The sequence below is a fragment of the Kogia breviceps genome, chromosome X (genome assembly GCF_026419965.1).
Source record: "Kogia breviceps isolate mKogBre1 chromosome X, mKogBre1 haplotype 1, whole genome shotgun sequence".
Classification (NCBI taxonomy): Eukaryota; Metazoa; Chordata; class Mammalia; order Artiodactyla; family Physeteridae; genus Kogia; species Kogia breviceps.
In genome coordinates, this window is record NC_081330.1 from 121,235,270 (window position 1) to 121,242,279 (window position 7,010).

The 7,010-nt window shown below is 39.7% G+C and overlaps 1 non-coding gene across 1 annotated transcript; it reads left to right on the forward strand.

The window, feature by feature from the left end:
* Positions 1–5,612: 5,612 nt before the first annotated feature.
* LOC131749080 (small nucleolar RNA SNORA11) lies at positions 5,613–5,742 on the forward strand. The gene has a single exon (XR_009333192.1). It is a non-coding gene; the product is annotated as a small nucleolar RNA SNORA11 (small nucleolar RNA).
* Positions 5,743–7,010: the final 1,268 nt, after the last annotated feature.

The window sequence follows — 7,010 nt, forward strand, 5'->3', positions numbered from 1 at the left end:
ATTCCATCCAAAAACAACAGAATACACTTTCTTCTCAAGTGCTCATGGAACATTCTCCAGGATACATCATATCTTGGGTCACAAATCAAGCCTTGGTAAATTTCAGAAAACTGAAATGGTATCAAGTATCTTTTCCGACCACAATGCTATGAGACTAGATATGAATGACAGGAAAAGATCTGTAAAAAAATACAAACACATGGGCTTCCCTGGTGGCGGAGTGGTTGAGAGTCCGCCTGCCGATGCCGGGGACACAGGTTCGTGCCCCGGTCTGGGAAGATCCCACATGCCGCAGAGCGGCTGGGCCCGTGAGCCATGGCCGCTGAACCTGTGCGTCTGGAGTCTGTGCTCTGCAACGGGAGAGGCCACAACAGTGAGAGGCCCGCGTACCACAAAAAAAAAAAAAAGAAAGAAAGAAAAATACAAACACATGGAGCCTAAACAATACACTACTGAATAACAAAGTGATTATGGAAGAAATCAAAGAGGAAATCAAAAATAACTAGAGACAAATGACAATGAAAACACAACAACCCCCAACCTATGGGATGCAGCAAAAGCAGTTCTAAGAAGGAAGTTTATAGCAATACAATCCTACCTTAAAAAACAAGAAACATCTCGGATAAACAACCTAACCTTACACCTAAAACAATTAGAGAAAGAAGAACAAAAAACCCCCAAAGTTAGCAGAAGGAAAGAAATCATAAAGATCAGATCAGAAATATGTGAAAAAGAAATGAAAGAAACGATAGCAAAGATCAATAAAACTAAAAGCTGGTACTTTGAGAAGATAAACAAAATTGATAAACCATTAGCCAGACTCATCAAGAAAAAAAGGGAGAAGACTCAAATCAATAGAATTAGAAATGAAAAAAGAGAAGTAACAACTGACACTGCAGAAATACAAAGGATTATGAGAGATTACTACAAGCAACTATACACCAATAAAATGGACAACCTGGAAGAAATGGACAAATTCTTAGAAAGGTATAAGCTTCTAAGACTGAACCAGGAAGAAATAGAAAATATGAACAGACCAATCACAAGAAATGAAATTGAAAGTGTGATTAAAAATCTTCCAGGGCTTCCCTGGTGGCGCAGTGGTTGAGAATCCGCCTGCTGATGCAGGAGACACGGGTTCGTGCCCTGGTCCGGGAAGATCCCACATGCCGCGGAGCAACTAAGCCCGTGAGCCATGGCCGCTAGGCCTGCGCGTCCGGAGCCTGTGCTCCACAACAGGAGAGGCCACAACAGTGAGAGGCCCGCATACCGCAAAAAAAAAAAAAAAAAAAAAAAAAAAAAATCTTCCAATAAGGGCTTCCCTGGTGGCGCAGTGGTTGGGAGTCCACCTGCCGATGCATAGGACGCGGGTTTGTGCTCTGGTCTGGGAGGATCCCATGTGCCACGGAGCGGCTGGGCCCGTTGGCCATGGCCACTGAGCCTGCGCATCCGGAGCCTGTGCTCCGCAGTGGGAGAGGCCACAGTGGTGAGAGGCCCACATACCGTGAAAAAAAAAAATTTCCAATAAACAAAAGTCCAGGACCAGATGGCTTCACAGGCGAATTCTATCAAACGTTTAGAGAAGAGCTAACACCTATCCTTCTCAAACTCTTCCAAAATATAGCAGAGGGAGGAACACTCCCAAACTCATTCTATGAGGCCACCATCACCCTGATACCAAAACCAGACAAAGATGTCACAAAGAAAGAAAACTAGAGTCCAATATCACTGATGAACATAGATGCAAACATCCTCAACAAAATACTAGCAAACAGAAACCAACAGCACATTAAATGGATCATATACCATGATCAAGTGGGGTTTATCCCAGGAATGCAAGAATTCTTCGATATATGCAAATCAATCAATGTGATACACCATATTAAGAAATTGAAGGAGAAAAACCATATGATCATTTCAGTAGATGCAGAGAAAGGTTTTAACAATATTCAACACCCATTTATGATAAAAACCCTCCAGAAAGTAGGCACAGAGGGAACTTACCTCAACATAATAAAGGCCATATATGACAAACCCACTGCCAACATTGTCCTCAATGGTGAAAAAGTGAAACCATTTCCACTAAGATCAGGAACAAGACAAGGTTGCCCACTGTCACCACTATTATTCCACATAGTTTTCGAAGTTTCAGCTACAGCAATCAGAGAAGAAAAAGAAATAAAAGGAATCCAAATCAGAAAAGAAGAAGTAAAGCAGTCGCTGATTGCAGATGACACGATACTATACATACAGAATCCTAAAGATGCTACCAGAAAACTACTAGAGCTAATCAATGAATTTGGTAAAGTAGCAGGATACAAAATTAATGCACAGAAATCTCTTCCATTCCTATACACTAATGATGAAAAATCTGAAAGTGAAATTAAGAAAACACTCCCATTTACCATTGCAAAAAAAAAAAAAAATACCTAGGAATAAACCTACCTAAGGAGACAAAAGACTGGTATGCAGAAAATTATAAGACACTGATGAAAGAAATTACAGATGATACAAATAGATGGAGAGATATACCATGTTCTTGGATTGTAAGAATCAATATTGTGAAAATGACTATACTACCCAAAGCAATCTACAGATTCAATGCAATCCCTATCAAATTACCACTGGTAATTTTCACAGAACTAGAACAAAAAATTTCACAATTTGTATGGAAACATAAAAGACCCCAAATAGCCAAAGCAATCTTGAGAAAGAAAAACGGAGCTGGAGGAATCAGGCTCCCTGACTTCAGACTCTACTACAAAGCTACAGTAATCAAGACAGTATGGTACTGGCACAAAAACAGAAATACAGATCAATGGAACAGGATAGAAAGCCCAGAGATAAACCCACGCACATATGGTCACCTTATCTTTGATAAAGGAGGCAGGAATATACAATGGAGAAAAGACAGCCTCTTCGATAAGTGGTACTGGGAAAACTGGACAGCTACATGTAAAAGAATGAAATTAGAACACTTCGTAACACCATACACAAAAATAAACTCAAAATGGATTAAAGACCTAAATGTAAGGCCAGACTCTATCAGACTCTTAGAATAAAACATAGGCAGAACACTCTATGACATAAATCACAGCAAGATCCTCTTTGACCCACCCCCTAGAGAAATGGAAATAAAAACAAAAAAGAAAAATGGGACCTAATGAAACTTAAAAGCTTTTCCACAGCCAAGGAAACCATAAACAAGACAAAAAGACAACCCTCAGAATGGGAGAAAATATTTGCACATGAAGCAACTGACAAAGGAGTAGTCTCCAAAATTTACAAGCAGGTCATGCAGCTCAATATCAAAAAAACAAATAACTGAATCCCAAAATGGGCAGAATACCTAAATAGACATTTCTCCAAAGAAGATATACAGATTGTGAACAAACACATGAAAGGATGCTCAACGTCATTAATCATTAGAGAAATGCAAATCAAAACTAAAATGAGATATCATCTCACACTGGTCAGAATGGCCATCATCAAAAAATCTAGAAACAATAAATGCTGGAGAGGGTGTGGAGAAAAGGGAACACTCTTGCACTGTTGGTGGGAATGTAAATTGATACAGCCACTATGGAGAACAGTATGGAGGTTCCTTAAAAAACTACAAATAGAACTACCATACGACCCCTCAATCTCACTATTGAGCATATACCCGGAGAAAACCATAATTCAAAAAGAGTCATGTACCACAATGTTCACTGCAGCTCTATTTACAATAGCCAGGACATGGAAGCAACCTAAGTGTCCATCGACAGATGAATGGATAAAGAACATGTGGTACATATATACAATGGAACATTGCCCAGCCATAAAAAGAAACGAAATTGAGTTATTTGTAGTGAGGTAGATGGACCTAGAGTCTGTCATACACAGTGAAGTAAGTCAGAAAGAGAAAAACAAATACTGTATGCTAACACATATATATGGAATCTAAAAACAAAATGGTCGTGAAGAATCTAGGGGCAAGACGGGAACAAAGATGCAGACCTACTAGAGAATGGACTTGAGGACATGGGGAGGGGGAAGGGTAACCTGGGACAAAGTGAGAGAGTGGCATGGACATATATACACTACCAAACGTAAAATAGATAGCTAGTGGGAAGCAGCCGCATAGCACAAGGAGATCAGCTCGGTGCTTCGTGACCACCTAGAGGGGTGGGACAGGGAGGGTGGGAGGGAGGGAGACGCAAGAGGGAAGAGATATGGGGATATATGTATATGTATAGCTGATTCACTCTGTTATTACAGCAGAAAGTTACACAACACTGTAAAGCAATTATACTCCAATAAACATGTTAAAAAATAAATCCTGTGCTTCAGGAGTCTGCAGTCTAACTAGGAAGAAAATATGAATATAAATAACTATAATTCAATATAAAAATATTAAGTGGCATGAAAGGAAAATTCTACGGGAGAGATGACTTCTAGTGATCATGTTGCCTTCCTAGGTTGCCACCTTCCCAAGCTGAGTCACCTCTGCTCTGTGGCTTCTCTTAAGATGTTACTATGATTATCTAAAAATAGAAAAGGACTCTAGGTCAGTTCTTCTCCTTGGTCACACATTAGAACCACCTGGTGTGCTTTTAAAGATCTCACGCTGCACCACAGTCCAACTAAATCCAAACTTGTGGGGAGAGACCCAAGCATCAGCATTTTTTAAAAATTCCCCAGATGATTCTACTGTGCAGCCAAGGTTGAGAATTGCCAAATGACTTCTGTATCCACAGTCCTATGCCAAATTCTATGCAGTGGTATAAAAAAAAAAAACATAAAATACATGTCTGTATATGGAGGCACTTCACTTTTTAATAACATGCTATTCTTACGTCACATCATTTTTCCTTGTGCATTTCTGTCCATTCAAGCAATTAAAGATAAACAGGTTAGCCATTTGAACCCATAACTATTTGTACCTTATTAATTGCCCACTCTAACAGAACTAGTGAACTTAAGATGCAAATAGGAACTGCAAGTTCAAAGCCATGAAAAAGTTAATGATTTATCCTCCCCCATGTTGTTGCAGAAAGATGACTATTTGATAACCCTCATGTTTATTTTGGAAGCAAAGGAGATGCCTACTATAAAGAATGATCCCAATCTCCATTCTAGACTCCATCTAGAAGTCTAGAATTGTAGCTGCCTTTTAAAAAAATTGAAGTATAGCTGATTTACAACATTGTGTTACTTTCAGGTATACAGCAAAGTGATTCAGTTATATATATTTTTTTCAGATCATTTTCCATTATAGTTTATTACAGGATACTGAATGTAGTTCCCTGTGCTATACAGTAAATCCTTGTTGTTTATCTATTTTATAGATAGTAGTATGTATCTGCTAATCCCAAACTCCTAGTTTATCCCTCCCCTTCCCCCTTTCCTCTTTGGTAACCATAAGTTTGTTTTTTATGTCTATGGGTCTGTTTTCTATATAGATTCATTACTATTTTTTTAGATTCCACATATAAGTTACATCATATAATATTGTCTTTCTCATTTTGACTTACTTCACTCAGTATTATAATCTGTGTGTACATCCATGTTGCTGCAAAGGGCAAATTTCATTCTTTTTATGGCTGTAGCTGCCTTTTAAAAAAGTTTTTGGGGTGTGCTTAGAGCAGGGGGCCTGAAGAAATGGCTCCTCTGTTTACAGCACACCCAACAGGAATCTGGGTTCATTGTGACAAGGGGCACAAACCTTGTGGCCTTCCTATGAACAAATACCCAACACGTCCCCCTGTACCTCCACGTGGCTGCTGGGCAGGACCAGTGGGACAGGGCTCAATTTTGGAAGAAAAGCTACAGTATTTAGTGGTGGCGTTTGCCACCTAGAGCCTGTCCGGTCCACGCATGTGTGGGCCATGAGTGGTCTTACAGACATAAAGGCTTTGAACCTCTCTCTTCAGGAAAAAAAGAAAAATAGATTCCAACTATATGCCATTCTGGAAAAGCAAAACTATGGAGACAATAAAAAGATCAATGGTTGCCAGGAGTCTGCGGGGAGAGGGGAGATGAATACACAGAGTACAGAAGTTTCTATGAGCAGTGAAAATTCTTTGTATGACATTATAATGATGGATATGTCATTATACTTTTGTCCAAAGCCATAGAATGTTCAACACTATTCACTTCATTAAAGTGAACCCTAAGATGAAAAAAAAAGCTTTTATTGTGAAATAACTTCAATCTTACCTAAAAGTTGCAAAAACAGTACAAAGAAATGCCATATATCCCCTTCATGCCATTTCATCAATTGTTAACATTTTACCACATTTGCTGTATCATTTGATGAATAGATAGATAGATAATAGATAGATATAGATGGATAGCTTTTACGCTTATAAGAGCAAATTTATCATGTTCCTTTACCCACTAAATACTTCAGAGTGTATTTCCAGAGAATGAAAACATTCTCTTACAAAATCACAGGTCAATCACAAGAATCAGGGAATTTGGACTTCCCTGGTTGGTGCAGTGGTTGCGAGTCCGCCTGCCGATGCGGGGGACACGGGTTCGTGCCCCGGTCTGGGAAGATCCCACATGCCGCGGAGCGGCTGGGCCCGTGAGCCATGGCCTCTGAGTCTGCGCGTCCGGAGCCTGTGCTCCGCAACGGGGGAGGCCACAACAGTGAGAGGCCCGCGCACCAAAAAAAAAAAAAAAAAAAAAAAAAAAAGAATCAGGGAATTTAATGTCCATATAATACTATTATCCAATCTACAGTTCATAATCACATTTTTCCCACTGTCTCAATAATGTCCTTTCTAGCACTCTTTTCTGGTCCAAGACCCAATCCAAGAGTATCACACATGGCCTTTAGCTGTCATGTCTCTCCTGTCTTTCATCTGAAATAGTTCCATGGCCTTCTTTGCTTTTCTTGACACTGACAGCTGTGAAGAATACAGGCCACTTGTGCTATGGAAGATCCCTCAGTCTGGGTTTGTGTCTGGTTTTCTCATGATTAAATTGAGTTCCATGTTTTTGTTTTTGGCCACGTTGCAAGG